Raw genomic sequence first — 26,009 nt, forward strand, 5'->3', positions numbered from 1 at the left:
ACTTCCTGGTTCATACACAGTTGTTTTCTCACTGTGTCACATGACAGGAGTTCTTTGGGGTGACTTTTGTAAAGGCGCTAATCTTATTCAAGAGGGCTCCACCATAATGACTTAATAACCTTCTAAAGGCCTTGTTTCCAAATACCATTACTTTGGGGATTAGGTTTCAACACAAACATTTCCTCTATAGCAACGTTCTTTCTGCTTTCCCTCTATTATCTCACAATGATGGTGAAATGATAACGGTATTTATATTGTACTGTCCACTTGGGGTGGTAATAAGCAATGTTGATTCTGAAATACTACATATTTCAGTGCAAATTTTTAATAAGAAAATTTTCTGTATATTATTCTCACTATTGAAGGAATTATCCTTTTTATTGGCACTGGCTGATTCCTTATTTCTGTACCAGTGTCTATTTTACCTTGTTGCCTTTTCCAAGAGGATGGAAAGAGCTTTATTTTTTTGACTATAAATGACAGTAGAGCATTAATGTGATGAATAGCTTTAATTTCAATAAGTGTGTTCAAACCTGAAGAAGGCCAGGACTGAAGCATTCTGCTGATACATTCCAAAAGCAATGTCATTATCCATCAATAGTTACTTAATCAATCTATCTGAAAATCCCAAAAGCAAAATTGGAAGTTCAGAAATAAATGGATTTATAGAAGAAAAACTAACAGTTTTTTTTTAATGGGAGTCTTTGTTTTGCAAATAACAAAGAATTAGATGATATTTTTCCACCTATGAACTGAGCCATGAAAGCAGGCTAGTTTCCAACAGCATCTGACAATTTTTGTGACGTTGAAAGGGAAAAAAACACCACTACCTTGATGCAGATTTTTCACACTCGGGAGCTTAAGGCAATTATGAAGCCAAGTAGATCCTTATTTCTGATTTTTAACCACTCTTAACAATTTAAGTGTTTAGAAAGTCGTAAACATTGGGGAGAGATGAAATGCTACAGTTGCATGGACTTGCACTGGAGTCAATTAAAGAATATCACTTCTCCTGTATAACTCTTAACAGGGCATATTTCCATAAGAACTTTCAAAATTACTCTTTATGAACATTAATGAGAATAGCATAAGTGTTAATACCTAGTGTTAATAGTATAAGTTAATAGAATAGCCAGTGTTAATAGTATAAGTTCTGGATTTGAATCCTGGTTCTACCCCTTATTAGTGTGCCTCAGTTTCCTCATCTGTAAAATAATAACAGCTTATAGTGTTGTGAATATTGAGTGAATGCATATAAAGGGCATAAAACAGTTTCTTGGGATCTAATAAGCCCTCAATAAGTGCTAGCTATTTTTATTATTATACTTAAATATTTTATATTTTAGAATAATTATCTTGTTATAAGAAATCTCCTTGCAGTGAAGAGCTTGCTTGCAAATTATACCATAGTAAGCTGTGTCCCTGCTAAAGCCATATTAATTGAACATAAAACACAGATACCATATTAAGATATTTGATTATATAATCATGAAAAACTCTGGTAGTCATCTCTGTTAGAAACTCTTTTTTCAAGATGTTATACCTTTTAAAGTGGTCTCAAGAATAGTAAAATTCTCAAAAAATTAAAACCTTTGAAAAGATGGCAATGATCTCTTATTGGAAATGACAATTGCTTATTCACATAATCAGTTATTTTGTGTAGAAGAGTAAAGCATGTTTCTCTAACAAGGAAATTACATGTCAGTGCAGTAAGGAGGTATTCTGTCTAAGTATGTTTGGAAGTGTGATGTTCTAATTTTGTGAAGCCTAAGACATAAACAAAGGTATAGAAATGAAAGAGTAGATGGTAAGAGAGCATGGGGAGGAAAACAAAGTAGCTTGAGAAGGAAAAGTAAAGATTTAGAGGCAGGTCAGGGAATTTCTGAACCAAATCAGGCAAAGAAGAGACTATCAGTCACTGGACAAATGTGTGATAAGGCCCAGCAACATTTTTCAGGTTTGCTTTACCTGAGAAACTGGTTGGTTACCCAGGTGGGCCAGTTACAATGTATTTCATACATTTCATCCACATTTCATGTGACTTTGTCTCACTGCAAAGAGAAATTTTGGAAGCTGGAACCAATACTCCCTGTTCAGTTATAGTACTTCCAATGATCTTAAAATTGCCATCCTCAGCGCCAAGCATTTGGCAAGCTGCAGTATGTGTCAATGATGCACTGATCCTTGAGGAGACATAGTGTACAAAGGGAGTGGTGACCATGCATATGTAATTAGCTTTTCTAATACTCATCCTTAATGCTCCCCAAAGCACCAGGAGAAAAGGTTCATTTAATTTTTTTAAAATAAACTGATTCTGGGAGTTCCTCTTGTGGCTTGGCGGAAACAAATCTGACTAGCATCCATGAGGAGGCAGGTTAGATCCCTGGCCTCTCTCAGTGGGTTAAGGATCTGGTGTTGCCGTGAGCTGTGGTGTAGGTCGCAGACGCATCTAGGATCTGGAGTTGCTGTGGCTGTGGCATAGGCCAGTGGCTACAGCTCCAATGTGACCCCTAGCCTGGGAACTTCCACATGTCCCTAAAAATAATAATAATAATAATAATAAAATAAAACTGTGATTCCAATTGAGATATAGCTCTTTAGCATTCAGACATGCCATATAGATACATCACATTCTCCAAATATCCTTTCAAACTATTAGAATGATACAAGGCAGTCTTTTTTTTTTTTTTTGCCTTTGCAAGCACAAAATGCATGTTTGTAATCACCTCCTTGCACATGACCACAGCTTTGATCACTGATTCCCTTCTGCTTGGAGATAGTGAATACAGAGAAAAAAGAAACTCTGAAAGTCATTTAACTAGCCTATTTTTCTCAATAGGTAGATATTCTATACCCTTTCAGATTTTACTTTAATTTTCTTTCCTTTTTTTGGGGAGAGGTTCATGCCCATGGTATGTGGAAGTTCTCAGGTTGGGTTGCCACAACAGCAACCCAAGCCACAGCAGTGACAATGCCAGATCCTTAGCCCACTGTGTCATAAGAGAACTTCTACATTAATATTTTAATCATGTCATTTATACTTATTAAACACATAAATACTAATTGTAGAAAATGTGGAAATTGTTAAAATGTGTTAAAAGTAATATAATCATCCTAAGAAAACATAACTTTTTTTTGGAAGGAACATTGGTTTATAACATTATATATGTTTCATGCATACAACATTGTATTTTGACTTCTGCATAAACTACAGGGTGCTTAAGATCAAAAATATGACTTTGTAAAAAAATAAATATAGTATAAAGTAGAATTTTTGAGAATTTCTGTGTTTATAGGACACAAACCTGTGGTGATACTACAGTGAAAATGCTTTTAATCATGGATTTAGGAAAGAAATGGGCTAGAGGTTGTCTCAAATTAGGCAATGCTCCTAAACCTTTAGGTTGCATTACCAATAACAAATTGTAATGCTTGTGAGAACATTTCTAAAGTACTATTAATTTAAAAAAAATTTGAGCAACTATTCTAAGGAAAGGCTAAATTATCTTTCTATAGTGTTGATATAAAATGACATTACAAAATCATGCTCATATGAAGAAGCAATCAAATAGTATTCAGCTAAAAACATAGAAGGGTATTAGAGAAGTGGATTAGTAAGTTAATTTTAAAAACATTCTGTGTCTAGGAGTTCCTCTATGGCTCAGTGCGTTGAATGTCTGTCACTGTCATTGCAGCAGCTCAGGTCGCTGCTATGGAGCAGTTTGGATTCCTGGCCTAGGAACTTGCACATGCCATGGGTGTGGACAAAAAAAAGAAAATGTTCTGTTTCCAGATTTAGTGATTTTTCTGTTATTCATCATCTTTGTAAATTTTCCAATTTTCCTGGTTTCTTATTATAGATAAAAATTCACATGCTTACTTAATTTTGTATTCATAATTTGTATCCCTTTTCTAATAATTATAAAAGCTTCAAGACTTGTACCCACCTCTAATCTTGCTCTTTATATAAGTTAGTATATTCTGTCATATTTTAGTCAAATTTATATTGTGAGTAATACACTGAAAACTGAAAATATTATAAAATATTGTTATATATGAATGTTAATTTAATTGTTACCTATTAGACATTAATTGGTTTGCATATTTTGACTCTTAAAATTAACATGATAACTATGATGACTAGTTTTGATAAAAATAGCTTTCTATGGACTTCGGGTGATAATGTGTCATCGTAGGTTCATCACTTGTAACTAATGGCACTCTGGTGGAGGGTGTTGATAAAGAGGGAGACTCCACATGTATAGGGGCAGGGAGTATACATGAAATCTCTCAATCTTTCCCATAATTTTGCTGTGAATTTCAACTGCTCTAAAAAAATAAAGTCTATTAAAAACAACCAAACATCCTAACTTGCAGCAAGCCATATTTAAAATGGAAATAAATTAAAAGGAAAAGTTTTTTTGCTCTTGTACATTGTTTTTCCTTAATATTCCTAACTTGTCGTCCTCTCTTGCTCTTTCTCTCCCTATCTCTCCTTCTTTAGCAAATCCTTTTCATAATAGGTTTAATCATTTACTTTCCCATCAACACACCCTCAATCAGCACTATGTGTTGTCATTAAAAATAATACTTGCTAGGGGTTCCCGCTGTGGAGGAGTGGGTTAAGAATCTGACTGTAGTGGCTCAAGAATCTGACTGTAGTGGCTCAGGTTACTGTTAAGGCGTAGGTTTGATTCCCAGCCCAGTGCAGTGGATTAAAGGATTCAGCACTGCCCTAGTTGCAGCACAGGCCACAACTACTGCTCAAACTCAATCCCTTGCCTGGAAACCTCCATATGCCACTGGTGAAACCATTAAAAAATAAAATAAAACAAAATAAAATAAAATAATAAATAAATAATACTCAGCAATTGATGAGAAAAAATGTATATTTAAATTTACATTTCTTTTTTTGCTCAGTACTGACTTTGAGCATTTGCATGTCCATCACTGGAGTTAACTGTTCATATCTTTTGAAAGTTTTTACTGTAGGAACTCCTGTGGTGGCTCAGTGGAAACAAATCTAAGATCCATGAGGATGCAGGTTCAATCCCTGGCCTTGCTCAGCCAGTTAAGGATCTGGCGTTGCTGAGAGCTGTGGTGTAGGTTGCAGATGCGGCTTGGATCTGGTGTTGCTGTGGCTGTGGTTGTAGGCTAGCAGCTACAGCTCTGATTCGACCCCTAGCCTGGGAACTGACAGATGCTGCAGGTGCAGCCCTAAAAAGACAAAAAAAAAAAAAGAAAGAAAGAAAGAAAATTTTTTACTGTAGTCTTCATGCTTTTATTATTGAGTTGTCTAATGTATCCAGGCATTTCTCTTATGGCTCAAGGCTTTTATAAAATGATTTGTATATAATGTGATCCATTAACTAGGCAACATAATTTAAATTTGTTCTAATGTTCTGGTCATCTGAAACTGGCACCAGGTATCCAAGAGGGAAAATACATATAAAAATAAGAATCTGCTTTGTAGTGGGGTCATTTTCAGTCATTGTTTGATTCATGAATTAAAATCATGAGTGATGAAAGTAATAAAATGTGCAGAAAAAAAAGAAATAATGGTGGTAGTAGTAATGCTAGGAAAAGAGAAGCTTAGACAAAGCTAGATATAATAAGATATACTAGTAATAAAAATAAAACTGGATTTGCTTAGGGATATTTAGGTTATATAATGAGACACTCACAGCTCTGAAAATACCTTAACTAAAATACCCATATATAAGAATAACTGTGATTGATATTAAAACTCTGCCTTCTATTTTTTTTCCTTTTCTCCTTCTGCAACAATTGTTTTTATGCATAATTGACGATAAGTGGCTTAGATACATATATATCTTGGACGACTCCAACAAGTGATACTTACTGGTTAAATTTTTTATTAAACCCTTGTCACATTTGTCATAGTTTTCCCTTATTATTTGTCTTTTAAATTTATTTGTGCTTTGATTAATACAAAAAATTTTGTTTATTGAATTACATTTTATTTTTATATTTTATGATGGTTTCCATAGCTTCGGTGCTTATAGAATTCTTTCCATTCTGCAATAAGATGAGTATTATAAATATTAATCCAAATGTCCCAGATGTTTTATGATTTCATGTTTGGTATTTAATTATAAGTCATTTTAAGTCATCTAAAATGTATTTAAATATATGGCTTGAAGAAATATATTTTTCAATCAATTTAGTTAATTTATTGAGGAGTTTTTATACTTTGCCTTATTTCTTAAATTTTATATTAAAATTATATATAAAGTAGCATCCATTTCTGAGCTATCTTAAAGTCTATTTTTATAGCAACATCACATTTGTTTTTGGGCTGCAGCATGCAGTGGCTTGATGGGAGATCACAGTTCCCAGGCTAGGGGTTGAGCCCACACTACAGTGGTGAAAACACTCAATCCTAACCACTAGACCACCAGGGAACTCAGAGCCATCACATTTTTATAATCCCTTTACAATATAGATATTTGACAGACCTCCCATTCTTCTTCATCCAATGTTATGGCCACAATTGACTGTATTCATTTTTAATTTTTGCGTTATAGGTTATTATAAGAGAATTGTCAACACAGTTATAACAATAAGCACACTTACAAAACAAAAGCAAAACAACATGATTTTTCAAGATAAATGTGATCATTATGATAAAAAGAGACTATTTACCATACTTATGTCCTTGACTACTGGTTATTTATATGACAATTAGGAGCAAACGTAGCATGTAATTCTTTGATTTGGTGGCCTATCCCCCCCCCCTTTTTTAAGGCCACATCTGTGACATATGGCAATTTCCAGGCTAGAGATTAAATCAGAGCTGCGGCTGCCAGTCTATGCCACAGCCATAGCAACATGGGCTCTGAGCTGTGTCTGCGACCTTCAGCAAAGCTCACGGCAACACCAGATCCCTGACCTACTGAGTGAAGCCAGGTATCGAAACTGTGTCCTCATGGTTACTAGTTGGATTCCTTTTTGCTATGCCACAATGGGAACACCTTGCTTCTCATTCTTAATATATACCTTGGTATACTACTTCCAAATACTTTATTATAAGAAAAAAATAGAAGCCAATGACCTGAATTATAAGACTCGATAATTTTGGCCACCTGTAAAAGAATTCTTGGCATTTTCTAAATCTGTATCTTTAGATTTTGAGACATCTTTAAACAATTTTTATATGTATTTTATGTTTTTTTAAATTTACTTACAATAGTGTATTAGTTTCAGGTGTACAGCATAGTGATTCAGTATTTTTATACATTACAAACTGATCACCACAATGCATCTAGTTACCACCTATCACCTTACAAATTTTTACAGTATTATTGACTATATTCCCCATGTTGTACATTATATCTCCATGGCTTATTTCTTTCATAACTGGAAGTTTGTACCTTTTAATTCTCCTCACCTATTTTGCCCATGCCTAGGGCTGGGATGCCCGAGGTAGGGCTTGAACCCCTCACTCAGGGAAGACATCAGAATTTGTGATATACCCTCACACTTGTGGTTCACCACCCTGGAGATGTGGATCCTGACTAGACCACTGATCTGCCTCGCCTACCTTCTCTGTGTGGTTTTCTTTCCCTTTATTTCCTTAATTGTAGAAGAGCTCTTCTACTAGTCTTCAGGGACTCAGACAGAAGAGTTGTAGTTTTGGTGTGCCCATGGGAGGAGGTGAACTCGGGGTCTTCCTACTCTGCCATCTTGATCCCACATCCAAGATGTTGAGAAATCTTATGAAAAGCCATTTGTGGGACACGCTATCTGTTATAAATTCATCTCTGTGAGTGTTTCAGCATTGTATTAAATGCCATTTTCATTTTAATAAATTTCTCTTGATGCTATTTCCATATGAATAAATTTTCCATGGTGATAAAAATTTACCATCAAGGCATCCACATTTTCAATGGAGTCTTTTGATGAATAATTCAATAAATATGCAAATAAATGATATATTTATATTACAGTAATATGGTTTTCAAATTTAGGCAAAGTCAATATTCCAGACTTATTCAGTTGTGAAGGAAACCTTTTTTTATTGGTTCACCATGTCTAACTAGACAGTGAAAGACAGTGGAGTTGTTGAAAATGGTTATTTCTTGCATTGGACCTCAAAATAAGTCACATTAAAATATTAATGCATTGCAAAATATGTATGTATAAGTAAACAATTTCTTGTAACATTTGAAGGTTTGACAGAAAATAATTTAAAATTGATTGTCAGTCCTCTCAAAATGACACAGACAGCATGATCACTCACCCACCTTTATTTTTTGAAGGATCACATTTTGTAGCAGATTCTATCTAAAAAAATCACATCGTACTACTATATAATTGGGCCATAGCATATTGGATTAGTGAAAATATATACTGGTTTATAGTTTAGGTTAGGATCTGCTATAGAGACTAAATGTAGAAATACAGTTGTGAGTAACTTTTTCACAATCATCTCTGCACTGTACAGAGTCAAACTTCCCTTCATTTAGAACCATGTGCTCTATAGAGCAAACAGTGTATTGATTCATCACTTTAAAAATCTTTCTCCACATATATTTCTTTTCTAGATTAATTGTTTTTTATCACCTACTTAGTTTGGAGGTATAGCAAGGAGTTCCAATGAAGTAAATGATTTAAAAAGCCAATAAGTAGTTTTTCTTTTTTTCAAAGCCAAGCTTAAACCAATACCCATACGTTCAGGCCCAACTGCAAGCACCCATTATATTCTATGCTCACCAAGAATGTTCCTCCCTCTCGATATAGCCCTGCTCATTAGCATATGGTTGAACCCATATATGCCTATATATTTATTTATACATATGCACCTTCATATAGGGAATAAGAAAACTATCTCTTCACCAGTTGCCATGCCCTAAGACATGCTGAAGATTGTGCACAACAAATAGCCATGGCCTTATCCAGTCCCCTAACCCACAGCTATTCCCCTAGCCTCACTCATTCAGATACCTATATATAGTCTAATTTATGGTCAAAATATAGACTCTCATAGAAGTCCATTCCCTTCTCTGGTATAATGCTAGCACATACTGTGTTAGGTGGAACTTATAGACAGTGCCTGATTGAGTTAGATGTCCTTGTATAATATCTTCATGTCAAGTGCATTTAGACTTTGGAACTTGCTTCTAACCAATAGAATATATCAAAAGAAATGGGATAGACATTCCTGTTATTGTATTATGTTATATATGAATCTATCTTAACAGACAGGACAAGAGATTTTCCTTCTGGCTTTGAAGAAGTAAGTTCTCATGTTGAGCGAGGTCCACGTGACTAAGACCTGAGTATGATTTCTATGAGCTGTCAGTGAATCATCTAGTCAACAGCCAATAGGCAAATGGGAAATCATTCCTAAACCTCAAAGAACTGAATTCTGCTACAACCACATGAGCTTAGAGGAGGACCCTGAGCTGCAGAAAGGAATATAGCCTCACTGACACCTGGATTGTTAATGCTGGTTTAGGCACAGAAATGGTCATAAGCCTGGACCTACCTGGCCATATCAGGGTGTTCTCCATGTAGCTCTGCCTGATTGTGAATATATCCAGCTAGTAGGACTGTCCAGGTATACATGAGTTGTACACATTTAATGTGCTTATCTGCGTGACTGTGTCCAGACATATGTGTATATTGTCCTAGGTTTGAACACAGACACATCTAGGCTTGTACATGGGTTAAGGCATGGATAAAGTAAAAGTGTATGTTTTTTCCTTCCAGTTTTATTGAGATGTAGTTGACTTATGACATTGTATACATGTAATGCATATATACGTGTGTTTATAATGATTACCATAATATGTTAACATCCAAGGTGTATGTTTTGGTATGGGTCTTTTAGTATGTTTTATATTATATTATACTCAAACTTCATGTCTTCTATCACCACTGGCTAGACAATATTATTTTATTATTATCATTATTTATATACTACTTCTGATAGCTTTTGTTTATTGAATACCTTCTCGGATCTAGGAATGCTGCTGGAAACTTTACATAGTCATCATGTCTGCTCTTGGCAACTAGCTTGATATATTATTATTATAATCTTGATTATATTATGAACAATCTGAGAGATAGTGAGATTAAGTAATTTGTCTTAGATGACATGGGAGTGATCATGGTGGTTGAGGTGGAGTTTAAAATCTTTGGCCTTGGACCCGAGCTTTCTATTACTCTGTCATACTGTTTCTCTCATATCTGCCAAATGTCATCTCCTCAAAACCAAACTCTGTCCTTCAAATGAGTTTTCTGTCTTCACTATGTTGCTATCCTCAGGGCCAAGCTCAGTGCCTGGTACATAGTAGGTAGTTTATACACATTTTAGTGTGTATTGATTCTTTTTTCTAAATTATGAAATATTACAGATTGTATATTATTCTTTTTATTTTGAAATAATTTCAAACACAAAAATGTTAAAGGAATAGTACCAAGAAATTCCAGAGTCCTTATTCAAATTTCACCAACCACATCAGTAATGTCCTCCACAGTGAGACAATTCAATCAAAGGTCATGCATTTCACCCAACTGTCATAACTTTTCAGTCTCTTTCAAACCAGAACAGTTCTCTAGTTCTTCCTTGACCTTAGGACCATAAGAGTTGAAGATTATCTGCCAGTTACTTTGTAAAATGTCCCTCAGTTGACATTTGCCTGGTTCATTTTATGCGTTTGGCAGGAACATCACTGAAGTGATGCTGGTGTCTTCATAGAGTCCTATCACGATGCACATTAATCACATCATTGATGATAATTTGAATAACCTGGTGTCTGTAAGATTCTTGGTATAAAATTACTTTTTCTTTGTCATTAATATGCAATTCGAGACTGTTTACATATTTTTCTTTTTTTGGCTGCATCCACAGAATTTAAGAATTCCCTGACCAGGGATTGAACCCACACCATAGCAGCAACCCAAGCCACTGCAGTGACACACTGGATCCCCAATCCAATGTGCCACAAGAGATCTCCTAAATATTCTTTTTTTCTTCCTACTTTCACTCACTGATTTTTAGCATGTATTGATTCCTGACTGAATGAGTTATTCTATGATGGTTACTAAGTGGTGATTTTCTAATCTCTTGATTGCTTCAATATTTGTTAGTTGGTTTTGGTTTTCTACTACAAGGAAGAAGTTTTCCATCCCTCCTATTTACTTATTCATTTATTTGTCACAGTGGGAACTCATGGATTTCTATTTTATGAAGTACGATGAAGCTCTGTAATCTGTCAATAACATCATTTCTCTTTTATGTTCAAACCTTCTAAGATTTGGCCAGCAAGATTTTCTCTGAGATCCTAAGAACACATTCTTTTGATATGTTTCTATTATTCTTAGAGCAGCTTCTTTCTTCTTGGACCAATGAGATCTTCTAGGCTCATTAAACTTCTTCTGCTCAACCCTGGAAATCAGCTATTTCTCCAAGAAGCCCTGGTTCCTTTTAGTGCTGAGGTATATTTAGAAACCAAGATTTGGATGCTAAGTGTACACATGGATTGTATACATTTACAGTCTTACAGGTATATGTATTTCTAAATCTTTCTATATATTGAAAACCATAACTTCATACCTCTGATTCTAGTCTAATAGTCTACCACGGAGTTCATTCTAATTTTTCTCCCTGTCCATAATATTAAATCCTTTCAATGAAAAACCTGGATCCCATTAGCTTAATATATCTACTTCTTTACTTAATCCCCTTGAATGTGACTAATCCCCAGAACCTCTAAATCTGCTGCCCCACTTGCTTTCTATGGACTGTCTAAATGCTTCTAGTGAAATCTTCAGGAAAGAAAAAGAAAGAAAGAGGAAGGTAAAAACTACATGCATCAATTTCTAGATGATTTCTTTATTTCTTCATCATAGGCAACAGGGACAAACTAAAAAATCCCTCTTCAGGACTATGCCACTATGTTTTATATTAATTCATGCACACAAATACCTTAAGACTGTGGGAATATATGATAAGGATGAAATGGAAACCTTTACCTTCTTATTCCCTTTTAGCATAGTTCTCTCCCCATACTCAGTTCCCCTTAGGTACTTGAAAGATGTATTCCATACCAAGGCTTTGTGAAGAAGAACAAAACATTTTGCCAAAATTTAAGTTTTCAAAGAACCAATTGAAAAGTGATTTTTTTCTACTAAATAGTATTCAGCAGAGATAATTCAATGGGTTAAGTCAGAGTTTTGATATTCAACCCACCTTGACACATAGGTGCTGTGTTTAGAATGTGATTAATTGATCAGTAAGAGGGAATTTCAATATTGTTTTGTACTGAAGCTCTATTTTTTTCACATTTTTTTTGACCACACTCATGGCATGCAAAATTCCCTGGGCCAGGGATCAAACCTGAGTCACAGCAGTGACAGTCCTGAGTCCTTAACTGCTAGGCCACCAGGGAACTCCTATTTTTTTTCTGGTTGATTTTATTTTCTTCTAAATTCAAGTCATTAAACAAAGTTTGACCTTCTTATACTTCAGTGAGAAAATGTACAGAGCAAATAGCAGTTCTGTCCAGAATTGTCTTGTGAATTTTACAGTGGTTGAAATTTGTTGTTTCATGACAGGTCACTACAAAAGCAAGGTGTTTTAGCTACAGCCAGGACTGTAGGATAGAGCAAACCTGGTAATGGCTTGGAACTCTCAGGACATATTCTATTCTCTGGGGCCACCTCAGGGGCAATTTATTATATGGCTTATATTAGCTCCATAGAATGGATGGCCCCGGTTTTCCCCAATAGCTATACTGGATGAAAATGCATATTTCAAATGTACATACATGTCTGATAGAGTTTCTCTATATAGTGTAGTGATTAGCTTGCTGCAGTTCCAATTCTGACTCCACAAAATGTTAATTTTGAGTGGCCATATGCCTGTTCATTAAAACTCTCTTAGCTTTAGTTTCCTCATCGGTAAAACAAAAATGATATTAATACCTTATTCATAGACTAGTCATGAGGATTAAGTGAGTTAATAGAGATAAAGTACTTAGAACAGCATGCATCACCTAATAATCCCTTTGGAAGCACCAACTGTGTATTTGTGTGAACATGTGTGTGCGCACGTGAGTGTGCTAAGGAGTAGGGGTAAGATTGGGTAGGAGTAGTCAAAGAAGGTTTGGTAGTATAAGTAATTCTTGAGAAATATTAAAAGATAAGTAGTTTTGTGGGCAGACAAAATGAGGAGAGAGAGCATCTCAAATGGGGCACTTCATGAAAAAATGTAATGCTCTTTGTGAACTGCAAGTAGTTCACTAGAGCTGGAGGCAATCTGTTTTGGAGAAGGGTGGGAGGTGTCTGGTAAGTTTATTGGGTAGTAGGTTGAAACTGAACCCAAATTGGGTCTAAATCTAGGACCCATGCATGTCTGAGAAAGCCTGGAATTAGGGAAGCCTAAGCTCAATAGAATTGTTTTGGTGGTGGGGGGCCTGATTGAGGAGCATTGTGAGACAGAATTTATGATAAGAGAAGAAGAATCTAGGCAAAGTGAGTTTGATATACTTAACCCAGTCTTGGTTGGTGGTGGCATGGGTGGGGTAAGTTGATTTGAAGGTCAGTGTCTAGGATGACCCCTGGGGTCTGACTGTTAATCCTGATCCTCTGGGCCTCATGTCTAGACATAATGACATAGCCTTGAGTTTTCTGCCTGGTAGCAGAGGTGTGAATAAATAACTGTACACCTCCTTAGTGAGGCCCCTATCAAGTGATTAGAGTTTTCAAAGGGAATCGTTTACTGCCTGCCATTTCAGATTGATGAAGGAATTCCATGCAGACCATTTGGCTGGCTGCCTTCCATGCGGAGCAGTAGAGGGTTTTGCCATCAATGCCAAGGTTTCAAATTGGCATTTTCATAAAAACAGGCAAACCAGGCCATTATCTAATTGATGTCCATAAATTATGGTGGCTGAGGGAGTCAATGTCACTGCACATGGTGTAGAGCTGTTTTTTGGAAGGCGCTCAATTCTAGGCTTAGAATATTCTCTGGACAAAGAGAGGCCTAGATTTCTTTACTAAAAAAAGAATGGAAACTTCCTCATTTGAACAGCTTTCACATACATAATCTCTGGAAGCAAACATTAGGACTCTTTACCAAGCTCTTTCTGCAATCTTTTGTAAGGAAGGGAAATGTAGCATGACATTTTAAGATGAATTAGAGGTGACACATAATACAGCTGTACATATTTCTTAGCACAAATAAGCTTTCTGACTAACGAGACTTGTTTCTGTTTGTTTGGGTTTAATTACTCAAAGAAAATGATCCGTCAGCTCCATCTTAAGCTGCTCACACTTCAATAACGACAACCATCTTTGACTTGTTACCCGAAGAAACAACCAACACCCATGGTGACCCACTTAGGAGAGTAGAAGCAAGGATTGAGACAATTTTGCAATTTCACCAGCCAAAGCAGGACCATTAGGGAGTAAAAGGAATCAAATGAAATGGAAGCAGATGACCCAACCTGTGACATCTGCCCCATGCGGATTGCTTGAGTTGGCCCTGGGTGGGTAACCCAGGCATGATCACAGCCATGCCTCAGTGTCCAGACCTCCCAAAATCATGCAATGCATTCAACTTTTCCCATGCAGCCTCTAAAACAAACATGGATGTATCCTACTCACACCAAATTCCACTTTGTGCCCACCACATGCCAAACACCTTGCTAGGTATTGGCAATAAGACATAACATGTGCTGACTGTTTACACATGTCAGGTACCCATCCAACTACTCTATGTGTATTCACTCGCAAATCTTCACCCCCACCCTGGGAATTAGAGACTATCATTATCTCCACCTGCAGGTGAGGAAAATGAGGCACAGAGAAAAACGCATGCATGATCACATAGCTAAGAAGTGGGAGTCAAAATTTGAAACCATAAAAAGTTATTTTTATTTATTTATTTATTTTGTCTTTTTAGGGCCACACCTGAGGCATATGGAAGGTTCCCAGGCTAGGGGTGGAATTGGAGCTGTAGCTGCCGGCCTACGCCACAGCCACAGCAATGCAGGGTAGGAGCTGTGTCTGTGACCTACACTACAGACCACTGCAACTCTGGATCCCTAACCCACTGAGTGAGGCCAGGGATTGAACCCATGTCCTCATGGATGCTAGTCCAGTTGATTAACTGCTGAACCACGATGGGAACTCCAAAAAAAATGGTTATTCTTAGGCTCACCATTTTCTGTGATTTATCACGATAGGTCATCCTAATATGAAGGGGCACAGACTCTGGGTAGAAAAGTAGATATAAAACTTGGATAAATTGGTAGTTCCCTTCGTGGCTCATTGGTTAACAAACCTGACTAGTATCCATGAGGATGCGGGTTCCATCCTTGGCCTCGCTCAGTGGGTTAAGGATCTGGTGTTGCCGTGAGTTGTGGCATAGGTCGCAGACGTGTCTCCTACCTACATTGCTGTGGCTGTGGTGTAGGCTGGCAGTTACAGCTCCAATTCGACCCCTAACCTGGGAACCTCCATGTACCTCAAATGCAGCCCTAAAAAGACAAAAAAAAAAGGATAAATTACTATACCATAGCATATAAATTCAAGCTAGCCTTGAAGGTACAGAGGACAGAGAAGCAAACTTTCCAATTATCAAGCACCTACTAAGTGCCAGGTACTCTAAAAATTGCAAGTATGTTCACATTATTTCATTTACTTCTTATGTTTTTATGGTATTACTATCCTCTTTAAGGATCTGAGATCACCTTAGGCTCACCAAAATAATGTAGAAAGAAAATGTAGACTTTCAAAGGTATTCATCATTTATTCTCCTTAGTATGCAGAGGAAACAGCTTCTCTCCAAATTTTTCTAAATTTTATTGAGATGTAATTCACGTAAAATTAAATTCACTCTTTTAAAGTGTGCAAGCCAGTGGTTTTTAATATATGTACAGAGTTTTGCAGCCATCACCATCTAACTCCAGAACATTGTTATCATCCTAAAAGGAAATGCTATCTCCTAAGAGCCTTGGATAAATAGTAAGGTCCTACTGTACAGCATAGGGAATTAATCCAATCTCCTAGGATAGATCATGATGGAAAAGAATTTTTGAAAAGAATGTGTATATATGTATAACTGAGTCACTTTGCTGTATACCAGAAGTTGGCACAACATTGTAAATTAACTATAATTTTTTTAAAAAGTTCAGGGAAAGAAATCCTATACATCATTAGAAATCACTCTCCATTCTCACTTCATAGAAATGCTGGGAAACAATGATCTGTTTCCTTTTTTGAGATAACATTTTTATTCAGATATAATTCACACACTCTATACAACTGACCCATTTAAAGTGTACAATTTGGGAGTTCCCAGTGCAGCTCAGTGGTTAAGGACCTGGCATCCCTGCTGTGGCTCGGATCACTGCTGTGACATGGGTTTGATCCCTGGCTGGGAACTTCCTCATGCTGCAGGTGTGGCTAAAAATTTTTTTTAAAATAAAATTTAAAATTCACTGTCTGTTGGTGTATTCCTAGCATTATGCAATCATCGCTGCTACCAAATTCCAGAATTTCAAGCTACCAAAGAGCTGAGGAGAGGTCTATGAAGAGTGTAGGTATATTGTCACAAATCTCCATTCTTATAAAGATTCAGGCATTTTTGTTGAATAAAAGCTCCTTGGATAGATGCAAGAATTTAGATAGTATTCAGAGTTGTGAAAAAGTCCCACGTTCTAATTGTAATAATGGAGGGGTAGATTTTCAGAGTCTCTTACCCTTCTTCCTTTGGAAATAGTTTCTTATACACAATTCAAAATGTTCCAGATCCATTTATAAACCACAAACTTTTGCTTTGTTTTCCCCTGGAAATGGATGACAAGAGGGTTTTTAAAAAATTATTTATTTATATTAATGTATAGTTAATTTACAATATTATATTAGTTTCATGCGCATAGTATTTTGATTCATTATTTTTACAGATTATATACCACTAAAAGCTATTACAAATGAATGGTTATAATTCCCTCTGCTATACAATATATCCTTTTTTTGCTTATTTAATTAATATAGAATTGTTTGTATGTCTTAAAGACATATATATGTAATTTGCCCCTTCTTCCTGCTCTCTCCCCTCTGGTAACCACTGGTTTGTTTTCTGTATCTGTTTCTATTTTGCTATATACATTTATTTGTATTTTTTTTTAGATTCTATATGTAAGTGATATTCATATAGTATTTATCTTTCTCTTTCTGACTTATTTCACTAGGCATATTTTCTAGGTCTATCCACATTGCTTCAAATAGCAGTATTTTATTCTTTTTATGCTGAATAATATTCTGTCATATATGTATATACCAGATTTTCTTTAACCATTCATCTGTTGATGGGCACTTGGGTTGTTTCCATATCTTTGTTATTGTAAATAATGCTACTATGAACACTGGAACATACTGGAGTGCATGTATCTTTTTGATTTACTGTTTTCCCATGAATGGAATTGTTGGATCAAGGGGTAGTTTTATTTTTAATTTTTTGAACAACCTCCATACTGTCTTCCACAGTGGCTGCACCAATTTACATTCCCACCAACAGTGTAGGAGGGTTCTCTTTTTTTCCACATCCTCTCCATCATTTTTTATGTGTAGACTTGTTGATGGTAGCCATTCTGAAAAATGTGAGGTGGTATCTCATTGTTTTTTTTAATAGCATTTATCTAATAATTAGCAATGTTGAGCATCTTTTCATGTGCTTGTTGACCATCTGTCTATCTTCTTTGGAAAAATATCTATTTAGGTCTTCTACCCATTTTTTCAAATTGAGATGATTGTTTTTTAGTATTGAACTGTATGAGCTATTTACATATTTTGGATAATAACCCCATGTCAGTCATATCATTTGCGAATATTTTCTTCCATTTCATAAGTTATCTTTTCATTTTATAGGTGATTTCCTTTGCTGTGCAAAAGTTTTTAAGTTTAAATAGGTCCCATTGGTTTATTTTTGTTTTTATTTCCATTACTCTAGGAGACAAATCAGGAAAAAAAAAAGATTGCTACAATTTATGTCAAAGGGTATTCTGCCTATGTTTTTCTCTAGGAGTTTTATAGCATCTGGTCTTACATTTAGATCATTAATCCATTTTGAATTTATTTTTATATGGTGTTAGATAATGTTCTAATTTCATTATTTACATGTACCTGTCCAGTTTTCTCAGCACACTTACTGAAGAGATTTTTTTCTCTATTGTATAGCTTTGCCTCTTTTGTTATAGATTAATTGATCATAAGTGTGTGGGCTTATTTCTAGCCTCTCTGTTCTGTTCCATTGATTAATGTGTCTGTTTTTGTGCCAATACCATGCTGTTTTGACTACTGTAGCTTTGTATTTTACTCTGAAGTTGGGGAGCCTGATTCCTCCAGCTTCATTTTTCTTTCTTAGGATTGCTTTGGCTCTTTGAGGCCTTTTGTGGTTTTATATGAATTTTAGGATTATTTGTTTATGTTCTTTGAGAAATGTCAGGAGGATTTTGATAGGGAGGATTTTGATAGGGATTATTTTGGGTGGTATCTAACTTTAACTTTCTCAGTATAACAAACCTTCCCTTGAATTACCTCTGTAAACACAATTCTATTTGCATCATATAGTTATATATGTAAAAAACTCTTTCTTTACTTATGCATTTTTCTTTCCATAAATATTTATTGAGCATCTACTATGTACTAGTATCAGAGCTAGATACTGAGGGTAAAAAGCTAAGTAAAATAGAATTTATATATTCGTGGATTTTAGAGTGTTGTGGTGCATACAGACAATAAACATATCCAAGGATATCTAGGGCAGGTACTAAAGTGTATGTATATATGTATGTGTATTTAGCTCAGTATTCGTAAGGTGGGGGGCACTTGTGCCTATCATTATCTCCTTCCATTGAAATTTTGAGAGATAGGATTCTTCTGATCGATTCATTCAACAATATATAATGTGTCATGCACTGTGAAGAATGCTTGCAATGTGGCAGTGAACAAATGAGACGTAGAGCTCAAAATCTAAGGGGGGATTTATGGAAGTCCTCAATTCACCTGTTTCTGGGCATTGTATCCATTCACTATGGAGTTTAGGAAAGGTTACAGTAGTTCCCAAATGTGAACTAATACAAAAACAAAGGGAACTCCAAGAGTATGTTTGAAAGGGGAATAGGGATGAAGAGAATGTGGCTATGGGGAGGCTGACTTTCTGGGTTGGGGAGTGGTCATGTAAGTTGGAGTAGATGAGTCTAGAAAGGCAGGCTTGGGCAAACTATGAAGGGTCCAGCCTGATCTGTTAAGGAATTTGATTTGGACTTTGCCATGAAAGCCATGAATTGTCTGAGTTTGTACAACTGAGCTAGGATTCAAATCTGTTTTCTGAATCCAGATCTTATCAGAGGATATATCTTCTGTTCTATACTGTTGTCATCGCTCTCTATTACACCACATACATGGAAATTCAGTTTACAGCCACTGGTAAATTTATTTTTATTTATTTATACTTATTTCTAGCCATTATTTCCTTCAATCTTCACATTCAACCCTGTGAGATTAGTATCACTTTTAACTGGATTAAATATAAGGAAACTAAAACTTGCTAATTATGCTTAAATAAATCCACAGATATGTTGTGATAATGTGGCGTATCCCACCGTGAATCCCCAGGGTCTCATGGCAAACATCATGCTTTTCCACATCCATTTGCCCATTGGATAAACTAGAAATCTCTCTTTTAAACACAAAATGCAAACACATAAATTTCTCTCTAAGGCCTGCTTCTCCTGCCACCCTTTTCTGGGTAAATGCGCTGTTTTCCAGCAAGTTATTCAGACCAAAAAAAATGAAGATAATCTGAAAAACCTAGACCTCTCAAGAGTTCCACCTTCATCAGAAATTAAAAGTACAATCTATCAATTAAGTCACAAAAAATGACTATCAAAACATGAATTATTTTCTATTCTATATCCCATGTTCGTAACTTAATCCCTCTCTGGTTCCAGTTCCCAGTGGCAATTACCAATAAAAGTTTTATAACTGATAGAGCATTGCACACATTGAGTATGATGCAGTTTGTTTAGAAGCCATAGAACTCTACAATTAAAGGCTGCCTAGCAACACTGTTAACAGTGTTATTGAGGTATGACTGACATACAATAAACTACATATCTCCTAGGGGTACAAGGTGATAACTTTTGATATGACAGGTGGATAGATAGATAGATAACATTACATACATACTGTACATACATACAGAGTCAACATAGAAAACATAGCCACTACCATCCTCAAATTCTTTCCAGTCCTTTGTTTCTTCCTCCATACATCCTCCCACCACCTTACCCTTGAACAACAACTGATAATACAGTAGTTTACATTTTCTATTAATTTTTTTGTAAGTGAAATTACATATACCCAACCAAAAATTCCATACGAAGAAACTCTCATCCTGTTATGAAGAGTAAAATACAGGAATTTTAAGACATTTCAGGTCTCAAAAGTGTATTTCCTGTATATCCTTCCTTAAATTACTATAAGATATTTTTAACAAAAAATGAAGGCAAATACTACGAGAAAAATATAATAATCAAAAAATAGGACCCAACATAGGAAAGAGATGAAGTAAATTTCCGGGATGAGTATAAAAAATATTTTAGCATTATAGCTAATCCCAGAGATTAACCAGTTCATTGGAATGAGAGGACAGAAAAACACTTCAGTATAACAAGTTTAATCTATTATCTATTTTGTTTGTACGAAGAAGGGTATACATTGCTCTAGGAGTGTTAGGGCCATTCCTGATAGGAAATTTGATGAGTGAGCAAAAAAACAAACAAGAAATATAAGAATTAACTTCCTAGAAAAAAGAAATCTTTCCCAAGAAAGAAAATATGATCATAATAATACAGGTGGAAAAATATTTATATATTATTCATAATAATTTGAAAACTGAATATCTATTTAACCATAAAAGGTTGTATAGTTTTATTTAAATGGATAGTGATTAAAAGCATGTTTGGTGGGTGATGGATAAGTGTGGTGAAGTAAGACTGATAAACTCTTTCTCTGTGTAGTAGAGTAGCAAAAGAATATATTTATATCTATAAAACCTTAAAAAATTTAATATATGGGTATTATTTTAAATATGGAGGAATATGGTGGGAGAAATGAAAAATAGATAATAGGTGAAAGAGGTTAGCTTTAGAGAGTGGGAGTCAAGGGTAGGCAAGAATATAGTTGGGAGATGGGATTGCTATTTGGTAAAAGCTTTAAAATGATTTGAATTTAAAATTATGCACCGATATTAATTTAATAATAATGCAATGAAATTGTTTGAAAAACGTTAACAATTTAGTGTAAGTAATAAAACACCAATCTTTACAAAATATCAACCCCATTCCATATATTATATTAACATGAACTGTTGATAAGCATTGGAGTTTTTGAAATTGTTTTATTATCTGTTTTTAACTCTTGAATAACTTGGAAATAAGGAGTACTTCCCTGGTGGCCTATAGCATGACCATGAGATGTTGTCACAGCTAAGATTCTGGTTCCATTCCTGGCCCTGGGATGAACTTCCACATGTCTGGGGTGTGGGCAATCAATTTTAAAAAAGGGGAGTAGTGCTGAGTAAGAGTTATTTTGGTATCCGAGCTTGAGAATGCTAATCAATTGTTCCTCAGTGTTTTGCTTTGAAAACTATTTTCTCACCTCAGTTACCATGACGTTTACAAGTTTATTTTTTTTTCACTTCTTTCTGATTTTTATTTTTTTCATTGTAGTTGATTTAGAGTGTTCTGTCAATTTCTACCATACAGTAAAGTGACCCAGTCATATATATATATATTCTTTTTCTTACATTATCCTCTATCATGTTCAATCACAAGTGACTAGTTATAGTTCCCTGTGCTGTACAGCAGGGTCTCATTGCTTATCCACTCCAAATGCAATAGTTTGCATCTATTATCACCAAACTCAGTCCATGCCACTCCCTCCTTCTCTCACTTGGCAATCACAAATCTGTTCTCCAAGTCCATGATTTTCTTTTCTGTGGGAAGGTTCATCTGTGCCATATATTAGATTCCAGATATAAGTGATATCATATGGTATTTGTCTTTCTCCTTCTGCCTTACTTGAGATTCTCTAGTTCCATCCATGTTGCTGCAAATGGCATTATTGTGTTCTTCTTTATGGCTGAGTAGTATTCCATTCTGTATATATACCACATCTTTTTAATCCATTCATCTGTTGATGGACATTTAGATTGTTTCCATGTCTCGGCTATTGTGAACAGTGCTATGATGAACATAGGGGTGCATTTATCTTTTTCAAAGAAAGTTTTGTCTGGATATATGCCTAAGAGTGGGATTGCTGGGTCATATGGTAGTTCTATATTTAGTTTTCTGAGGTACCCTCATACAATTTTCCATAGTGGTTGTACCAATTTACATTCCCACCAACAGAACAGGAGGGTACCCTTTTCTCCAAACCCTCTCTAGCACTGTTATTTGCTGACTTGTTAATGATATCCATTCTGACTGGTGTGAGGTGGTACCTCATTGTAGTTTTGATTTGCATTTTTGTAATAATTAGTGATGTTGAGCCTTTTTTCATGTGCCTGTTGGCTATCTGTATATATTCTTTGGAGAAATGTCTATTCCAGTATTTTGCACATTTTTCATTTTTTTTTTTTTGCCGTTAAGTTGTATAAGTTGTTCATATATTTTAGAGATTAAGTCCTTGTCAGTTGCATCTTTTGAAAGTATTTTCTCTCATTCCTTATGTGGTCTTTTTTTTATGTTTTCCTTTGCTCTGCAAAACCTTGTCAGTTTGATTAAGTCCCATTGGTTTATTTTTGCTTTTATTTCTGTTGCCTTGGGAGACTGACCTGAGAAAACATTTGTAGGGGTGATGTCAGAGAATGTTTTGCCTATGTTTTCTTTTAGGAGTTTTATGGTGCCTTTTCTTATGTTTAAGTCTTTAAGCCATTTGGGTGTATTTTTGTGCATGGTGTGAGGGTGTGTTCCAGTTTCATTGCTTTATGTGTGGCTGTCCAGTTTTCCCAGCAATACTTGCTGAAAAGATTATCATTTTCCCATTTTATATTCTTGGTCCCTTTATCAAAGATTAATTGACCATAGGTGTCTGGGTTCTCTATTTTGTTCCATTGGTCTGTATGTCTATTTTGGTACCAATACCACATTGTCTTGATGACTGTGGCTTTGTAATATTGCCTGCAGTCTGGAAGAGTTATGTCTCCTGCTTGATTTTTGTTCCTCAGGATTGCTTTGGCAATTCTGGGTCTTTTATGGTTCCATATAAATTTTTGAATTGTTTGATCTAGTTCTGTGAAATGTCATGGGTAATTTGATAGTGATTGCCTTGAATCTGTAGATTGCTTTGGGTAGTATGGCCATTTTTACAATATTAATTTCTCCAACCCAGGAGTATGGAATATCTTTCCATTTCTTTGAATCCTCTTTAATTTCCTTGATTAATGTTGTATAATTCTCAGGATATAAGTCTTTCACCTCCTTGGTCAGGTTTATTCCTAGGTATTTAATTTTTGGGGTATGATTTTAAAAGGTATTGCATTTTTATATTCCTTTTCTAGTGTTTCATTGTTAGTATACAGAAAGATATTGTATTTTTATATTCCTTTTCTAATGTTTCATTGTTAGTATGCAGAAGTACCACTGATTTCTGAATGTTAATCTTGTGTCCTGCTACTTTGCTGAGTTCATTGATCAGTTTGAGTAATTTTTGTGTGGAGTACTTAGGGTTTTATATATATAGTATCATGTCATCTACATACAGTTACAATTTTACCTCTTCTCTTCCAATTTGGCTACCTTTTATTTCCTTTGTTTGTCAGATTGCTGTGGCTAGGACTTCCAATACTATATTGAATAAAAGTGGTGAGAGTGGGCATCCTTGTCTTATTCCAGGTTTTAGCAGAAAGCCTTTCAGCTTTTTCCATCAAGTATTATATTGGCTGTGGGTTTGTCATAAATGACGTTTGTTATGTTAAGTTGTGTTCCCTCTATACCCACTTTCATAAGAATTTTTTTCATGATTGGATGTTGTATTTTGTCAAATGCTTTTTCTGCATCTATTGAGATAATCATGTAGTTTTGGCCTTTTCTTTTGTTACTGTGGTATATATGACATTGATTGATTTGTGTGTGTTGAGTCATCCTTGTGAACCTGGGATGAATCCCACTTGGTCATGTATATGATCTTTTTTATACGTTGTTAGATTTGGTTGGCTAAAATTTTGTTGAGAATTGTTGCATCTATATTCATCAAATATATTGGTCTATAATTTTCTTCTCTAGTAGAATCTTTGTCTGGTTTTAGTGGAGGAGTAAGATGTTGCACTCACCTTCTCCCACAAATACATAAAAAAAAAAACCCATCTACAAGTAGAACGATTCATACAGAGCATATACTGAACTCTGGCAGGAAAACTTAAACCTCCAAAAAGGGCAAGAAACCCTCCACACAACTGGGTAGAACAAGTTTACAATTAGAAGCCATGAGGGCATGAGTCCATGGATGTCACTGATGACAGTATTTGAACACATAATCTACAGCATAAAACTGCTATCCCTAATTGTTAATAATGCATAGACTCTTGTAAGGAGTTTCTTCTGCCATTAGCTTGATATTAGACTATTAAAGGGGCAATGTTCTCCTTCTTTTTTAATACTCATTTATCTCCCTTGCTATGCATTTTATGCCATTTTCTCTATGGCAATCAGATCGTTTTAATCGTTAAAGTTCACAGAAGACTTGCATAAAAGTTTGATCTATTAACTTCTGCACAGTATAAACATGAGGCCCAACTCTGGTGGTAGATGCCCCTCTTGGAACTGGTCTGCTTCATTCACAGGAGACTTGGTTGGATTATGGATAATGGGAGTAAAGATACTATTCACAGGGCCAAGTCTCAGGATATTCTGAAGTAGCTAACACTCTTTGGATAGCAAGGACATAAGGAAGGATAAAAAAAAAAAAAAAAGGAAAGCTGTTTATCAGAGTTGATATAATTGGGGAATGTGAACCTTATACTATTAAAACCATGGTTATTTAATATTATTTATACTGTTTGTATTGAACAACTAGTTTTTGTAGTACAAGGTTCTAATTACAATTGAAATGCAAAAGTGATCAAGTTTGTTCCCACTTAAGTGTGTCTCGAAGTGGAGCTGGGTAAAGAGATTTAGTAGGGTATAAATATGTTTTAAGGCCAAAATGCTGTAATTTATATAATAAGCACAAAAGTGTTTTGAGGGTGCAGATTAGGGGAGTACTCTAAGCTATAAGGGGTATTTAGAAAGATAGTCACAGAAGAACTAGTCTGTGATCTGAAATGTGAAGAGAGAGAAGGCAGAAAGAATTGGACGATGTATGAACAGTCCAGTGATGATATAGAATTAGTATAATTGGGGGAATCTATGATGAGGAAGTCTATGGTGTGCTCAGACCACAACAAATATATTGTGTGTGTGTGTGTGTGTGTGTGTGTGTATTTGGATAGGAAATGTGAAGAAAATACAATTGAAATATTGAAATAAAGGGCCTCCCCCCCCCCCAAGGGACATTCTAAGATTCCACTTCTATTTGGTAAAGAAATGACTGAGAAAGGTCAACTAGTATTCTGATACCTCTAGGTATTAGATGATATTATGTATATCCTCAGATATTTCCAATGAGACTACCCAAGAATGAGGAAATGAAGAATAGAATCAGATTTTAGTTATTTCTGTCCAGCACACTTGAGTCCAAGTGTATTGATTGCATCTGAGTGAAACTCTCAAAGATGATAAAGAAAGATTTGATATTTATTCTTGTAATAAAAGAGCTTATTTCTTATATATCTTTCAGCTCAGTGCCTCCATTCAAAGTCACATAGACCTGTTGTAGATCTCAGGTATCCTAATCATCACATACTGGAATCAGCTATAGCATATGAAATTTTCACCTTACTTTCCATTTTTATCCTTTTTAACTTTTAG

The 26,009-nt window shown here is 35.3% G+C and overlaps 1 protein-coding gene across 1 annotated transcript in view; it reads left to right on the forward strand.

Moving 5' to 3' along the window:
* The window catches only part of LOC110257811 (uncharacterized), a 182,762-nt gene that overhangs the window by 38,527 nt on the left and 118,226 nt on the right, over nt 1-26,009 (forward strand). The gene's annotated exons all lie outside the window — the stretch shown is intronic.

The sequence above is a fragment of the Sus scrofa genome, chromosome X (genome assembly GCF_054392235.1).
Source record: "Sus scrofa isolate SSC_HxYL_T2T_F1_AM1 chromosome X, Sscrofa_HxYL_maternal_Yorkshire_Landrace_v2.0, whole genome shotgun sequence".
In the NCBI taxonomy this organism is placed as follows: domain Eukaryota; kingdom Metazoa; phylum Chordata; class Mammalia; order Artiodactyla; family Suidae; genus Sus; species Sus scrofa.